This window comes from Corvus moneduloides, chromosome 1, assembly GCF_009650955.1.
Source record: "Corvus moneduloides isolate bCorMon1 chromosome 1, bCorMon1.pri, whole genome shotgun sequence".
Lineage (NCBI taxonomy): Eukaryota > Metazoa > Chordata > Aves > Passeriformes > Corvidae > Corvus > Corvus moneduloides.
This window is the reverse complement of record NC_045476.1, coordinates 21,777,974-21,794,503: the sequence shown is the minus strand read 5'-3', so window position 1 is coordinate 21,794,503 and position 16,530 is coordinate 21,777,974. Positions and strand designations below refer to the sequence as shown.

Genomic DNA, 16,530 nt, shown 5'->3' with positions numbered 1-16,530 from the left:
TTATTTGACATGTTCTTCAGACAGTAGTGCTCAGGGCACTGCTGAAAAAAGAATAATATTGCTCTCTTGTTACAAACCTCACAATAGTAACATTTGCAATGTATAACAGAAATAAGACAGATCTCTGTTCGGAAAATGAAACTTTGCTGTGGTTTCCTTTTCAGTAGTAGCTGATTTTGTAGAATTACTGCCTTTTTTCTTATTTGCTAAAATTAAATGCAAGTTCCCAAACAAAAGCATTTGAAAAATAAATTTTTAGAGGTGCCACCTCTCAAAATTTATGTCAGAATATAATGTCTAGTCTCTGTTCCTCATATTCCTCTGGAAACTTAGAGAAATAGAGGAAGAGACACCAGGAGTGCTTTATTTATTTTTTAATTTTTTTATTCATAGGTGACTTTAGAGACTATTACCTCTTGCTGTTTGTATAAGGAGTTTGCATTTTTCCCTTCCTCCCTATTTATTTGTACTAGTGGTAACAATGAAGAAGCTATATTTTTTAAAGATGTTAAGAGAAATTCTAATAAATGAATTCTTCTGTTCAAGCTTCTTTTTCTGGCATATTTCAGTGTCAGCTGTATTTGAAATCCAACTGAGAACTTGTTTATGGAAGATGTACCAGGAGGGAGAGGTTTTGGCTTAGAGTTTCAGGGTTTTTTGGTGCGTAGTCACTTGGCTAGAGCTGTGGAAAAGTAAAGGCACTACAAAGACATTCCTGGACCCCTTTCAAAAACAGTTGCCATTAGTCATCTGGGACAAACAGCTGAGGACCCATATGGTAGAGTTTTGGTCAGACATTTTGGGATTGTTCAATAACTAACAACCACTCAGCAAATTCTGACCCACTTGCTACATTACTAGGAGGTCTTATGTTGAATTATGTGACCCTCATCACATGTTTTGGTGCCAAACATCATGAACTCTCACTCAGTTGCCAAAATCCTAATTCCTTTCTGTGTCATTGGTGGTCTCATTTCACGACACTGACATGGAAAGCCAAAGCATGGTGCTGTCCAATGCTGATTTCTCTATAGAGACTTGGTTGGGGGGGGGTAGGAGCCTTGTTGAGAAAATGCAAAGGCCCTGCAGATGGTAACTTTATCTAGGGCTCCTTGCCAGACTTTCTGCAGCAAGCAAAGGCAGTCATGCATGTGAGCAGGTCATGTGGGCTTTTTGTGTACTAACACAGTAGGATGCCAACCCACCATTTTCTTTGGCAGTTGTGAGATTGGCAGAGAAACAAATTTTTCCAACACTCAGGCCTGAAAGATTCTCAAATACCTTTATTTAGAGAAAGAAATCCTTGAATTTTAAGCAGCACCAGCAGACAAAATCACCTTTGATGTGGATTTGCTGTATTCACAAAAAACATGACAGAAGACATGTTCCATATAAACCTGAACAAATCATGACATTTTAACGAATTTGAGGAGTCACTATCATTCCAAATTAAAAATCATTATGTGGTTTTCTTGCCACAGAATTCCCATGTAAAAATTAAATTTAAAGAATGGAAGTTATTTTGAAGAAGGGCACATGCTAACGCAGTAATACTATTTTTATCGCTGCTAAAATTCTCCATATTGCTATTGTCTTTGTCTATAATGATGATGCTTCCACTAAAATAAATGTTTGTAAATGAAAAGAGGAAATTGGACAGGTGGCTGAAACAAAGGTAAGAAGAATAAAACTACTGAAGGAAAAGAATGCTTGGTTTCTTGATTGAAGGGAAACAAAGACTTCTTTGAGAAGTGGATATTTTTTAAAAAGTATGAATAACATGGTGAGGTTAATCAAAATAAAGGCAAATCACAGATGAGGAGGAAGAGAAAATTGCTTAACTGGAAAGCAAATGGAAATGAAGAGAATCTAGAGTCATCAGTTAAGAGTTTTGCAAACATAAATCCATTTAGAAAATGTATGCAAAAATCGGCAAAAATATTCAATCACCTGAATGGCATCAAGAAAGATTTGTTAATGAAAATGTTTTTACAAAGTAAAATGCTCAGCTATAATTGCAAGTGTATATTCTGTCTCCCCATGATTTGGGTGTAACTGAACTGCACTAACTGCATGAATAGCGAAAAAAATCATGTTTAAAGCATGTTTAAAGTATTTGTAGGATTCCTCAAGAACAAGAAGAATGCCAAAGTTTCAGGTTGTAAAGAGCCATCAGATAGCAGACAATGATGACATGGAGAGGAAATCTTTGCCAAGCAGCCTGCAGTTTAGTTGGGTAAATTACACAGCAGAACACAACAGTATCACACTGAAAGAAATATGCAGTATATTTGAATCTTTTAAGGGCATCTGTTATTAGAATTTGAAATAGGCTGTATGGAGAGAAGAATGGATTGATACAATAGAAAGACAAGCATTTAGGAAAGGCTTCTTTTTCTCTTGTTTTCTCTTTTTTTGTTGTTTTTTTTTTAAGTTGCAAATACTGAAATGTTTCAGAAAAGTCACTGGAAAATTAAAAGAAAAATTCCACATGCTTTATAGGGACAGAAAATATTCAGGTTTTCCTTTATATTAATTCCTCAGTTTTCTGAGATTTGAGAGTTAGTATTTATATTTAACATTGCCTTGTGATACTGAAAGGAATTGCACAAACACCACAGGAAATGGCATGGGCTGTACAAGAGTGCAGATGTAGGCAGCTTTATATAGGAGCTTAAGAGAAGAGAATTATTACAAGCAAACAAAGAAAATAAAGAACATTTTCAAGCTAAATTCAGTAATGTTTAGGCATATTTAAGACTCTGTAATATACCACCCAATTAGATCATATGCCTGGGATTAGTGATTTGATGAAAAGTAGATTTAAGGGAATCTGACAGGAGCAGCAGGTTAGCACTGTATGAACTCTGACCTGAAGTGACTTTATGTTGGCATGAAATGTACAGAAGAAAAGATGAGATCAGTGGAGGATGTCAGGGAATACAATGAGTAATGACAGGAAACTCTGAGAGAAGGACTTACTGGACCAAAACCAAAACTATCTGAAGAATATACTACTTCTGTCGATAGGTCATTAGACAACAGGAAGAGATACCCAAGCAAAAAAGATAAAAAATCCCACATGGAGTATCTCTTATGAAATCTCATTGAATACATTGGAAAATTACAAGTGACTTGACAAAAGGAGGAAGGACAGAAGAGCCTGAAGTTTTAACTATGACTGCTCTAAGTAGGTGATTTGCATAAGGTACCCCAATGTAACGACAGAAGACAGATGACAGAGAAAATGTGAATTCAGACAATAAAATGTGTGGCCTGGCCTCATTAACTGTAAATCAAGTTTCAGTTGATGCATCTAACTGTCTGGAGAGGATTATAAATTACTACATTAGAAAGTTGGCAGTAATGTGCAGCAAGTAAGAGAGAAGCGTTATCTTCATAAGACACAAAGAGAAAATAAATAAAAAAGCATTACCGAATTTTTCAAATGTTACTATTAATGGAATTGGAATATATGTGAGACGACCAGACACGATAATAGGAAAGAAAGGCAGAGATCTTTATCACATTGAAAGTATGAAAAATATTGAATAGCATCCATCAGCACTGATAAGAATTGGAGAAAACATGGGGAATAGAAAGCAGAAATGAAACACCAGTCATTTCTAGTGCACTGGGATTTTATCGTAAGGAAAACACATCAGCACTGTGTAAATTGGAAGTCAGGTATACTGTAGAAACACTTTTGCAGTTGAGGCCAAAAAAAGTGCCAAATTTGTCCTCAGCTCACAGTGTGTGTTAAAGCTCACCCAACTGGCAAAAGATATCTAGTATTAAGGGCACAATCCATGTCTCATCTGCTTCATAAATGCCTATGTTGCCCTGAGGGCAGGTTTTTGTTGTTGATTAAAAGAGGGCACATACATATAAACATACACACACACATTAGGTCTTGAGCTTTAATAGAAGAAAGCAAAGGGTTTGTGTTATTTTAAAGAAGAAACCTTTAAAATCTAAAGTACACTTGGCAACACTAATAGAAGTTATATGAAATAGTACAATTTTGCAAGCATTAACTCTCACTGACTGGGACATTCCTTCTCTCTAGGGAAGAGAAAAGGAATGGTATGTATAAGCACTTAAATCTCTGTCTGTTATTTTCTTATGAACATAAAAAGGCTTAGAGATTCTTTTGACAAAAGCTGGACTACTTTTAATGTATGTGATGCTCTGTGAAACAGCAATTTGTGACTGGGGGCAGACCCAGATTTTTCAGAGGCACTGAGCTGAGGTTTTAAGAGTTAGAAATTTTGATTTGGGGAGACCTAAGGAGCTACAGGCCTTTGGGGCAATCTGGGACTAGGTTGATCTGTACAGAGTCCTCCAGAAATCAGCTCTGATAAGGACACCAGTAACATATTAAGCATGCTGATCTAAGGTATATTCATACCAGCAATTTTATTCATTCAAATATATCAAACCCTCAATCTTTCTGTCCTTGCATACATCAGGGATCTGGTTCTGTGTTTTGTCTTTTGGAGCTGGACCATTCTACTGGATGAATCAGAATAACAGTGCATTAGTGCGGGAGGTCATAGATTTCTTCACTAAGCCAAGGAAATTTAGCCTGTTATCCATTTTCCCTTATCATACTGTAATTTGAAATCACACATGACATCAGAGCTCATGCAGGGCACTCCAGACTCTGACTCATTATTTCTTTCAGCAATTACAGCCAGATGTAGATTTAGACCACAATATGTTGCTCTTTTAAAGTTTTGGTTATGGCTATTTATTGAAAGATTTTTTTAAAGTGCAAGAAGGCTGAAAAGTGGGAAAAGAAACTGTCCTGGGTTGCAGTGTATCTATTACCATCCTCATGAGCTGTTGAAATCAGGTGGGGCAGTGTTTCCTTGCCTCGTCCCACCAGACTATCTTTCTGTTAATGGCCCATCATTGTCCTGCTGCATGACTCAGAGATAACTCCCTCCGGACTATCTTCTGTTAATGAGTCCATCAAGGCCTGGCCTCATGACTCATCATCCCATTGTGAGATGCTCCACCCAGAGGGAGGAACCAAGCATCCCATCCTGGATATAATCTGAGATTCTGAACAGCACAGACACCCTTTCCACTGGATTTCCAGAGGACAGGAGCTCCACCACTGGACCTTCCGAGGAAGAGCAGGCCTTTTCTGCAGGATCACAGCTTCAACAGAACCACAGCCACCACTTCAGGAGGACTGCAGCCACCATTTTATCGGACTGCCACCACCACCCTAACAGGGTGTCAGGTTGTATCCTGATTCTCAGTTTAACCCAGTGTTTTCTGCCTTTATTCTTTTTCCCTTTTATTTCCCTATTAAATTGTTATTCTGACTTGGTACTACTTCAAACTAGTACAGAAACAAACCTCAGAAAGAGTAAAATATGCCAAGTGAAGCAAAATAAGAGAAAGGCAGAAGAAGTACAGTGGGCTGTAGGCAGGTGCCAGGGCTATTGGACTGAACTCCAGTGAGGCTAACCTGGACAGGGCATGAAAACCCACTGGATGAACCCAACCGGAGAAGTCCTTGGATGTGATAGATAACAGTGTGAGATGCTATCAAAAGCTACAGAAAGCGCTGTAGAACAAGTCTGAATTTCACAGGTGGTTAAGGGGAAGGCATGTGCCAAACTTCACAGATAACTAGAGAGGAGTGCTGGGGACCTCTGGGTAGTCAAGTCTTGCAAGGTCAACAGTGACTGCATGACCAGAGCAGTAAGAACACATAAGATTATTACCTAAGGAATGGTAACAGAGATAACAATTATGGGTATCAATATCCCAAAGCTGGCACAAATTGGGAGAAAGTAGTTAGGGATTGATTGTTTATTTAGGAAAAGATTGGGGCAGAGAAATGTAGGTGCAGGAGTGAAAAAAGGAAGGACGGACCAAAAAATATGGCAATAATGTGTACAAATTACAGCCACTGCTGTGCAGGAGTATCTGTCAAGCAGCCCTGTACTTCATCACTACAGCCAGAGCAGAAAAATACTTCAAACCCACTATTCTGAACAACTGGCAGGATTCAAACGTCTCTGCAATCAGAAGGACAGGTTGGGAAGGAAAATTTGTTCCCTGGGCAAAAAGGAGAGTACCAGTATGCATGGTCCAAGCACCCTGGCATCACCCTGTGGGTGCCCATCCCAAGTTTGGTAGCATCAGCCACTGCCCCACACTTTTTAGGAATGAGCTTCTGAGATGCTGCATCTTATGGCTGGCTGTTTACAGTCATGCTGCAAATGTTTATGTGGGTGATAAAAGTGTGTCATCCTGTGCTGGTAGGTAAAGCAAGGCAAGTGCATGCCAGTCCTGGTGAAGGTGCTTACGTTCCAGAATGAACTTGAATGATATTTCATGCCATTGCTTCCTCTGGGGCACAGTTCTCAGAAGAAAAACAAAGAGAAAAAGGGGTGCCTCAACACAGCAGAACTTTTTGCTTATTTCTTTTGCTTGGCTTTTCTAGTGTTTTTTGCATTATACATGCACATATCCTGTTGTCTAATGACCTGTGTGAGGTGTTTTTTAAAAGTTAAAGGCTTTGATTATTGTTGCAATTTAAAATAAATAAACCTGATCAAATTTATTTCTGTTCTTTGTCAGTCTAAAAGTGGTCTTCTGCATTTGCTTACATCTTTCCATTTTCCGACTATAGTCCCAAGAGACAGGGATTTACTACTTTTCAGAGAGTTCATCAAAATTTCCAGTTAGGAAAGTTTTTCTCTCAAAATTGAGAGGTTTTTTTTCTTGTTACTTTGACTGCATTTCTTCTTATTGTTATTAAAGCAAATTTCTATCAGCCATGTAAAAAATAAAAATAAAACCTAGGAAAATGGTACACTGACAGTGATTACTTCAATAGACCTAATATACTATCTCTTACACAATATTTTCCCATCCCAAAAGACTTACACTTTTCTTCACTTTCCTTATCCTGAAGTGTTCTGTCACTTCTGTGTTAATCCCCATTAAATATCAGAAGACCTCTGTCAATCCTAGTAGCCATTAACACTTCTCCATGCTATGGTATGTACATGTGCCTCTTCAGCTTCCCTAGGAAGCCAATCTCTCTGGCTCTTTGGCTCTCATCATGGTAATTTCTTTTCTCAGATCGCCCACCAAATAACATATACAGAAGCATGGTGATCAGAAATGTATGCAGTGTTGCAGAACAGGGAATGCTATGGTCCTGTTCTCTCATACAGTGCCTTTTCTTATGATAAATAGATCCTCAAATCCAACTATTTATCTAGTGCAGGCAGCAGTGAATGACCTTTAAGAAAGCAAACATCCAAAGAGAATACACTTCAGCACATGTGGGCACGATATTTTTCAATTATTTTATTGCAAAGATTTTAGAATACACAGGACCGAACCAAGTGGTTATACATTCATTTTTAAGTGAAGTGACAAAACCATCATTATTCAAACTAGCATATAGTGCCACAGTTGCAGACACAGCTTGGGATCATTTCAGTTGGTCACAGTCTTTTTCTTTCTCATTACCTATAGTATTTGCATTGTATTCAAATGTCTATGTTCAGAGCCTGTGCTGAGCACAGCATAATAGTTGGGGAAAAAAAGGAAGTTTTTTCTTGCACAACTTGGTCAAAACACACTCCTAATCATTAGTCTAATAGCTCTTCATTCTCCAGTGACACATAAAGAAGTCGAAATCCGGCACTTGCTTAGTAATGCAGTGGATCTGTTCTAATCTCAGTGAAGGTGAGTGCCTACATGCCACACTTGGTTTGCCAAATTTTATCCATGCTTTTTCTGAATAAAAGAATGCTTGAAGATTCAAGTGGTAATCCAATGGGGAGCCATAGCTCCTCCATATTCTCTGTGGCACAGAGGTGGTATAAGGTGACGGACTCATTTTACACCCACTGCTGATCACTAGAGGCTACCTCAGTCTCAGAGTGCCCCAGTCAGGATTTCCTACTGATTCTGTGTAAAGATGGAAATAAAACACAATGCAGAGCAAAGCTAAGAGTCTCATGTAGTAAAGAGAAGGCAACACCCAATCTGGATAGGAGTTTCTTTTATGCTTAAATCTCCTCTATGTGAGCATTTTCCACCACCCAGATATCATCAGCAGTTGCTGAACACAGCTGCTACAGACCTCTTGGGAATTTTTGAGACTGGAAACCATGTAAGACCCTGTCTTTATCGGGGAAAGATGGTAAAACGGTGTGGAGAAAAGCCTTGCCTCCTCTCCTAGATTTGGCAGGATACTTAGGGATTTCATCATCATGAATTTAAATGTTATTAAAAATAAAATATTTAGCAAGATTTCTCTGGTATGCTATCACACCCCAGAAAGCATCAAAACAGAAAGACAAAGAACAGAAAGAAAAATGAACTTCATTGGGTGCATTTATTTCCTTTAAACTTAGTTTGTAAAAACAGGGTTTTTTCTCTCCAAGTTTATAAAATCTGCGCATTTGGAAATCACTTATAGGGCTGTATCCTGGTATATCATCATCTCTGATGATGCCAGGTTCATGCAAAAGTAAAAATCAGTACTTTCTGCTTACAGGCATGATAGAGATTTCCATCTAAATTATGAACATGAATCAAGTATAGCCTCTAAAAGTAGGAATTATAGTTTAATCTGGTAAGGTCTGTCATCCCTGGGGAGACATGTGCACCTTAGAGAAGTTCATTTCATCTGCTGACAGGTGTCCAGGGCAGGCAAGACATAGGCTTTCACTGTCTCTTAATTACTGGGAGATCCTAGATGCTTAAAGTTTTGGAAGACAATTCCTGAGTGAGATTAATGCCATGTTTATTCATGAGTGTTAAATATTTGAGAGCTTTACTATCCTCTTTACAACATTAGGGATCAGATCATGATGGACCTTGTATGTGTGTGTGTGTGTGTGTCTGTGTGTGTGTCTGTGTGTATGTGTGTATACATACACATATACACACGATCAGAAAGCACTAGACATTTCATTTTACACTGGAGGAACTGAGACAGAGAGAGTTTATGGCATCTCACAGAGGATTTAACAACTGATTTCACAGCCAAGACTAGTTATAATAATTCAGCTTGATATTTTAGGTGTGCAATTATTGGTGCCCAGGCTTTGAAATCAGTGCGTGTATACAGGGACCATGAAAGATTTAGCTAATTTCTATCACTTTATCTACCCAGGAATCAGCAGTAAGGTGATTAAAAACACTGGGAGTTTATTAAGAGGAATGACAAAGGTACTGCCAAAGTTTTCTTCATTGCTAGCAGCTGTGCAGTATTAAATCTAGTCTAGATATCACTAACCAAACTGCATTTATGCAGCAAAGATCCCTAGCAAGAATGTTTAGAGAGCACACAAGAATAAATGTTTAGGCACTCCTTAATTGTAATTGACAAGAATTCATAGGAGAGGCTTGTACTGACCCTACAAGATCAAAAAAAAATTATTGTGATGGGGATGTGCTGCTTTCTTGTGCTGTGCTTCTTGTGTTGCATAAAGCAGGAGTTTTCAAACATAGTACTTGCTATGGCTTTTGTATACCTCCATTCACAGAGTTAATGCAGAGAGGAAGGAAGCAGTGCAGAAGAAGGGAAAATATTTGCGTTAACAGGGTTTTTTTCCAAAGTACTGGCACTTTGTAGAAGTTCCACTTTGTAGTATGACTTCTAACTAATTATGTGTTTCACAATACACATTTTCAAAAGAGCTGACTAAGGTCAGTGGGAAGAAGAAAGAAAGCAAAAAAAATGGCAAGTGAAATATTAAATCCTAAAGTGGGAAAAAAATATTTCCCACCAAGTCAGTTCCAATATTCAAAAGTTTAGACGGAAGTGATGAGGATACATGCAAGGGTAACAACAACACAGAGATAAAATAATGGTTGATGTAATTTTGATTCAAACTTCACTTGCCCTTTTATCTGCAAAAGAACAGATGCTCTAGCTAGTTCCAAATTATGAAACTGTAGCTTCAAAACACATTCTTCTCTCCACTAAGAAGATTTAAAATTTAAATTAGTATCCCTACATTGTATGCAAGTCAGCTACTTTATTTTCACAGAAAGAACAGGTTTTTTATCAAGGTACAGGTCTCAGAAAATATATTTTACTTGCAATGAGTTGTTAGTGACCACTTAAAAGTGAAATACGTCCTTTACCATCATGCAAATAGGGGTAATACTTATCAAAAAGCATAGAAACTCACAGTGTTAAAAGAACACACACAGATTTCTCTCTGGCTAATTTACCAGAACTTAATACATTTAGTAACTGGTTCCCTGGCATGTGTTGACAATCCTGACCTAAACCACATAGTCAGTCACTTGTTCTAACAGATTCTAAGTTATATTACCTAATTCGTAAACGAAGCACAATAAAAATACTGGGGTTTTTCAAATTAAAAAAAAAAAAAAAAAATCTGATGTCCAAAGAGGGAAACCCAAGAACTACATCATTTATTCATTGAATTCAAAAGCTTTCTTCAGACAGGATGATAATATTCACTCTGAAAATCCTCATCTTCCAGGTGACACCAAAGTTGTGAACAGAAAACCATAAGAATTTTGCCATATTTCTTTCCTGTGTCATCCATTTGAACAGCAGGAGAGAGAAAAACAGAACCTACTGTATAATTTTGTGTCTTAATTGCTCACTTTAGTGTGAAATATAGTAATCTATAGGCATTTATGCAATAAGCATTTCACCTGTTTGAGGGGGTGACAATTCCTGAGCAAATTGCTAAAGAATCATGAAGAATACCTGTAGTACAGCATTACTTTAAAAGGTATAACCATAAGAAGACACAGATCTAAATAGGCATGATACTGCGCAGGTTACATTTGCAAAGCTTCTCAATGTATGAAATTACACGTCTTAGGTCTGGCTCCATTTCATATCCACCCTGCACTCGTCCCACTGTGTCTACAGGAACATTGTAATGACAGCAGCTTTACTTGGGGTGACATGAATAAGGGGAAATTGAAAAGTAGATCAATACTAATGCAATCACAGGAAAAAAAAGAAAACCTTAATCTCATATCATAACATTGCCAGAATTGAAGGAGAACTTATTGATACAGACAAGAGAACTAAAGGAATACACATACAAATAACACCATTACCTGTGAAGCGGAGATGACCAGAGGAAATCTTTCAAGCTGTCAGGCAGAAAAATGAGAAGAGTATGGTGACAAATGAACTAAGCATGATGACTTCTGGAAAGAAAAATGGGAATGGAAGACATCATGTAACCCTTTGGCAAAGGAGATTTTAAAAAAAACAATGTGAATGGAGTGATGTGATTAATCAAAGTGAAGTGCAGATCATGGAAGAGGAAGTTCAAAGAAGATTGAGAAAATTACTTAATTGGAAAGCACCAGGAAAAGAACAGAATCACCAAACATCAGCCAACAGCTTAACAAAATCCTACCCTCAATTCAAAATACATATGTGAGAAGCTGAGATAATTATCATACAGTGGCAGAAGGGTTCAGTTAATTAGAAAGATAGAAAATATGTTACACTAGAACAGTCTCCCATGAGGGTTTGATGTTCTTAGAGAGTGTACAAAATACAAGAATGTCATAACATATTGCCTATCCCTTGGGAGTGGACTTGCATTAACTCATGGAGAAAAAGGCTTTCTTGGCACTTAAAAGCAGGTCAGACTATGCCAGTCATTGCAGAATCTAGATAATTTCTAACAAACAAGTTCTTGTATCAGAGAAAGAAAGCCCAAGGAAAGAAGGCAGGCCTGCCAGCTGGGCAGAATAGCCTTTCCCAGAAAAAAAAAAAGGCACACATGATTCAAGACCTCACCAGAGGGGATTTCTTCACACATTTTGAAGGAGTCTTTAGATGAAATTTATCTCAGGCCAGAAAAATAGAAATAGCATGATGAATCAGTTTGAACAGGAGAAAGCTGCGGGAAAGGACTTTTTTTTAAAAACTTCTAAGACCAGTCAAAGCTGAGCTCATAACCCATCTATGTCACAGTCAACTGTTATTCTATTATTTCATTCCTCCATTCCCCTTTTTGGCTCAGCTTTCCCTTTTTCTGTGTATTTCAACTCATTTTCTGCTGCAAATAACTGTCACTATGTGATTCAGTTAGAAGGTTTTTCTGGTACTGATTAAATAAACACCTATAAATTCAGATATTTGTGTCAGATATTTTACTGATATGACAACATGGATTTTTTTATGAAGCTCTGAGAATACTGCCAGCAGAATTCAAATTCTGCAGGATCAAAACATTTTGACGAAATGTAGAGATACAAGTTTTCTAAATCTCATGTACTCTTTTAGCTTTGTAAAGTCTTTCAGCTTATCTTTTGGATGTGCCCATTAAGTTTGTTCCTCACACATTATCAAAAACATCTGGGATGTTCTAGTTATTTACAGCCAGGATAAACAGTGTAGGTATGTCTGAAACGCAGATATGTCTGAAAGTTGGTGGATTTTGTGTTGAACTTGAAATTTTGGCCCAATGTTACTTTGTATCACTACACTAGAATCAGGTTGAATAGACTTCTGAAACTATCTATAAAAGGAAGTATGTCAGATGATTAATGGTCATGCTGAAAATGCAGGGGGAAAATGATATGATTATTCATGTTGTTTTGAGCAAATTATTAATCTTCTATTTGCAGTTGAGGAAACTGGAGCTGATTGGTGATTTGGGCTCTGTAGAAGAAAAGTGCCAGGAGGATGTAAATGTTAAATCTCTCTTTTTATTATTGCTACCAGTTGACATAAGGAATTTGGCAACAGAGTCTGCATTGTTGTTCAATTCCAGTACAAATGTTCTGACTGACTGTCTGAGAAATTGTTCTCTTCACATCTAATCTAGTGGCAGAAGAGGAAAAAGAGGTAACAGTTCAACCAACCCTAGTAAATAGGAATTCATTTGGTGAATATGGTGTTCCATAGATATTCTACACAACGCCTGGACAGAGAATATTCCAAGCACATGCTCCTCACTACTTGCAAATCTGCAGAACAGATGCAAATAAATTTAAGCCTCCAAAATACTTCTGCTTTTTTTCTGACTAGTGAAGGATTAGCAAAAAGAAAGCAAAGGATAATGAGAATAGCTTCCAGTGCTTTTTTGTTAATACAGATTAGCAGTAGGCATAACTCAAATGCCTCTCCACTTCTCCTCTGCTCTGGAGCCAAGTATCACTGAAATGGAGCAGCTTTGCTGCTACACATGGATTTTGACAGCTTCATCCCTATCTATGCACTCAGCAATGGGGAGGCACCACCTCTCATATTCGCATCCCAGAGGAAGAATGTGCATTAGCTTAGATGTATTGAATCAGAAAAGTCCAATGTCCCCTCTTCACTCAGAACTGCTCAGTACTAGAGCAGACCTTGCAGATCCCTTAGTAAAGAGCTACTTCTAGGCACCTGCAGCTTTGCACTGCCAGTCCTTATGAATTAGGCAACAGAAACACTAATCCACAACTGAAGGTGCCTAAGCATCCATGTTCCACATTCATCCCAAAAGCTTTACAAATCCTTGATACATATCTCTGCACACAGTTATTTCATACCAAGGTAACATCTGACACATTTGGCACCCAGATACTGCTCCTTTTCTGTGCCACTGGTGTTTTATCAGTTGTGTGTTTGGTGCATTCAAATGAGGAGATGCTCCAGACTGCTCCTCTGAGCCAGTGTGTTTAAGTCCTTCAAGACTCGCGTGTACAGATGCTCATGAGGAAATTTCTGTCAAGCCTAAGACTTAATTCTTAAAATGCCAGATTGTCAGCTCTACACTTGTGCCTGGAGAAAGATCAGACATAGTTCAGCACTCCTGCCCTGCTCTGTGAGGGCAAAAAACTGCCATAATTCTGGCACCCCAGGACCAAGGGATGAGGGAGGTCTTGTCTTTATTTTCTTTCCTGTTTACATAGAACAATACCACCTTCTTGTCCATCTCATTTTAGTTATCCTTAGTCTCCCCTTCTACAGCTGCTAACTCTCAGTATAATCAGGTCCCCATTAAAGAGCAGCAGCCAGACTTATTGCTATAGGAAAACAAGAAAAAATGCTCACCCAGAACTGGATCTTCAAATAGAGTCTGGAACATCAGCTACAGCATCCTCTCAGACGAGGTCAGGATTTTGTTCTTCCAAAAGGATGCAACACAGCTAGAAACTGGACCAAAACCTTCCTGCCAGACCTGAGAGGAGAACTAGGAGGTAGCAGTTCATCCACAAAAATTGATTTCGGAACATTTCCAAAGCAATGTTTATTCCCTTTTCTGGCCTCTTCAGGTTTAAGATTTGCTAATCAAAACATTTGCCACCATTTAACTATGACAACATTTTTTGGAACACAAATATTTAGAAAGCATGTTTCTTTTCCACTAAATCTCTGGATTTCTTAAACTTTTATCTGAAATGATATGCTGTTTTTAGTGCTCTGAAAGAAGCCCTTTGATTTTCATGTCTTCTGGGAATATTGAAAATAAAGTTTCTTTTGATAATGAATGTTCTGTAGATTTCAAAGCTACAATAGATTTACATCTGTGCAACTGAAAGCCAAATTTAGCTTTCCATTTGTCATTACTTACTGAGCTCATGAATGGCCCAGCTAATGTGATCCATGATTTATGACACAAAATACTGTTGCACCTAGCCAAATATTCAGAAATCTTTGAAGTTATTGCTGGGCTGAGCAAAGGGCAGGAACATTTCATCCAAACCCAGATACAGAAATTAATCTAATTCTCTGCCAAAAGGAAGAAAATAAACGCATTATTTTCATCTTTCCTAGTAATGGGTGCTTTTCCATCACCTTCAAGCTTGCAAGTTAGCTGTGGCCATGTGAATGAGTTCCTCCATGAAACATGCTTTTGCAGTATTTACCACCCTCCACAAATCACCTCCTGAAAGGGCAGTGTTTGTGAATCAAACCAAAGAATGTTCCCTCAATCTGCTCTGTTCAGCCACATTCCTACACAGCCAGGGTAACTCTTCAGCAAGCTTCTCCTTGCCCTGGATGCCCCGGCAGTTTGTAGCAGTGGGAAGCCGTGGAACAAAACATACATGGTCCCAGCAACTTTCAGTGTAACATTGTCATCCCTCTAGGTACAGCACCCCAGAACAGACTCCATCATCTGACAGCATGGAAATGGTCCTCTAGGAATTGCTTAAAAAACATCTGTGGTCTCTCATTCTGCATTTTTGATTCTCTGGAGAGGGAAATATATTATTAATTATTAGTAATGAGAAAAATACATTATTATTAAGGCTCTCTGCCTTAATTTGACATCTTCATTAGGGTGTGAGTTCATCCATATATGTATTAGTCCACTAGCAGAAATTTAAGGAGAATATATACAAAAGAGGTCAATAATTCTTTGTTCTGTGTTCAGTTCTGTGTTGTGCCACTCTCTTGAAAAAAAAAGAAAGTGTGAATACCAAGTCTGTACAAACTTGATTCCATTCGAAGTTGCCAATTTGTGCTTTTATGGGTCAATAATATGATTGGTACAAACTGATATGGATGTTTAGCAGAAATGTATGAAAATCCCTTCATTCCCATTCTACTGGATCCTTCTCTGTGCTCTTTTGCATTAGGTAGTGTTTTTTCCTGCCAGTCTGATTGTTTGCTATTCAGAGCAGAGCTCTCTCTGGGGATGTGTTTTGAAGGTGTTGTTCTGGGTAGCCAGAAACAACTAGGTTCTCTTGAGCTCCTGATGGTTTATATGTTACTTCAAGAAGTTCTGTGTCATCTTTGCTCCTAAAAAGGATTAGGTTAAAAAAAATATGTTTGGAGGAGGAAGTCACTATTCTTTTTGTTATTACAAAGTAGAAAACAAGCACCACTCTTTAAATAAAAAACCTTTTTCATTCTTATAACTTTAATTTTTTTTTTCAATTTATAAGACATAAATTCTGTCAGGTTTCAAATCTCAAAAAATAATCTTTCATATAAATATTATAAAGGAGCGTAAATTGAACTTTCTTTTGGCTGAGTGCTTAGTATAAAGTGCAAATGTTGTAAATCAATTTATCAGGGTGAACTAAACATGGTTAATCATAACCTGAAAGACTGGATTCATATTATTAAAATCTAATAAACAAGAATTCTTTCCTACCCTCATTCATGCAATTTTCTAGGAAGCAGAAAGAAAAGCCATTTTCATACAGTTCTCATTCTTCACTCTCCCAATCTCTTCTTAAAAAGCTTATTAGTATTTCAGTCCTTGGAAATCTAAGAGGAGATTTATTCCAGGAAAAGATAAGTTTCCCCCAGGTATATGCACCTAATTTCCACAGGTTTTTAGAAAACCCACGGGTAGTCTGACCATATCGGTGAACTGCCATATCCCTTAGACAGAACCATCCTTTTAAAGAAGTTTACCACGTTGTTAACTTCTCAAAAGTGGGGAGGTTTGTTCTTTTTGATTTAGTGTGGTCTTTTTCAAATCGCCTTCGATTTCCCTGCCCTATGAACGATCTCAAGAGGGGTGTCTGGTGTGAAGCTGAGGATCTAGATATGGAGGACTTGCATAGTCTTTACATATGACC

The 16,530-nt window shown here is 37.9% G+C and overlaps 1 long non-coding RNA gene across 1 annotated transcript in view; it reads right to left on the bottom strand.

The window, feature by feature from the left end:
- The window catches only part of LOC116440675, a 33,223-nt gene that overhangs the window by 1,702 nt on the left and 14,991 nt on the right, over nucleotides 1-16,530 (bottom strand). The window lies entirely within an intron of this gene.